Source organism: Panthera uncia (genome assembly GCF_023721935.1).
Source record: "Panthera uncia isolate 11264 chromosome A1 unlocalized genomic scaffold, Puncia_PCG_1.0 HiC_scaffold_16, whole genome shotgun sequence".
Classification (NCBI taxonomy): domain Eukaryota; kingdom Metazoa; phylum Chordata; class Mammalia; order Carnivora; family Felidae; genus Panthera; species Panthera uncia.
Genome location: NW_026057576.1, coordinates 20,252,529 through 20,253,362, shown reverse-complemented (window position 1 = coordinate 20,253,362; position 834 = coordinate 20,252,529). Strand labels below are relative to the sequence as shown.

The 834-nt window shown below is 38.4% G+C and overlaps 1 non-coding gene across 1 annotated transcript; it reads left to right on the top strand.

Annotated features, from left to right (window-relative positions):
* Positions 1-268: 268 nt before the first annotated feature.
* On the top strand, positions 269-374 carry LOC125934260 (U6 spliceosomal RNA). The gene has a single exon (XR_007461295.1). It is a non-coding gene; the product is annotated as a U6 spliceosomal RNA (small nuclear RNA).
* Positions 375-834: the final 460 nt, after the last annotated feature.

The following is an 834-nucleotide window of genomic DNA, read 5'->3' as shown; positions in this document are numbered from 1 at the left end:
TATTTTTTTCCAGTGTTTTTCTCAAGAAGTTATATTAATCTGTAGATCATTTTCCCTCTACTTTATTTAACAACTTAGGGTATATACTTTATATTGCTGTCTTTGGCAGCAAGAAATGATAGAACATTCTCTGTTCTATAAAAAATGATTTTTTTTTCCTAAAGAAGGTGTTCATATTCGTATTCCATGAAATCAAAATGGTCTACCCACCTCAAAAGGAACAGTTAGAATTTTTGCCTGAATGATAGCTTAAAGAAATCCTGTGCTTGTGCTCACTTTGGCAGCACATGTACTAAAATGGTAATGATGAAGAGAAGACTAGTAGGGCCCCTGAGCAGGGTGACATGCAGATTTGTGAAGCATTCCATAGTTAAAAAAAAAAAAAAGAAGAAATCTTGTGGCTTTTTTTTCCCCATTAGCTTCAGCTAACATGGATTGTCTCAGAGAAGCCTGCTTGAGCTGACTCACCTCAATATGATACCTGTTGGGTTTTGGATTATCAACTTTTCTTCACCTGAGAATTTGACTGAGCAAGAATTCTGTGGGCAGATTACAGGTGATCCAATTGGTGGTTATTTGGGCCATATCACGGAAATATCTGGTAGGTGGGATGGGCCTTCTGGGTCGGAGGCTCTTTCTCACAGAAGTGGCTTATATAAGAGGCATGGAGACTCAGCTCCTAATGGTTTTAATCCAATTAACTGGGAGACAACATATGCTGTAATGGTGTTACTTCTGTGGGGAACTTTCTCAGAGATCTCTGGTCCGGTAACTGGCCCAAAAGGAAAGACTCAAGAGAAATACTGATTTTACCTGAAGTCTATGGACAATTTT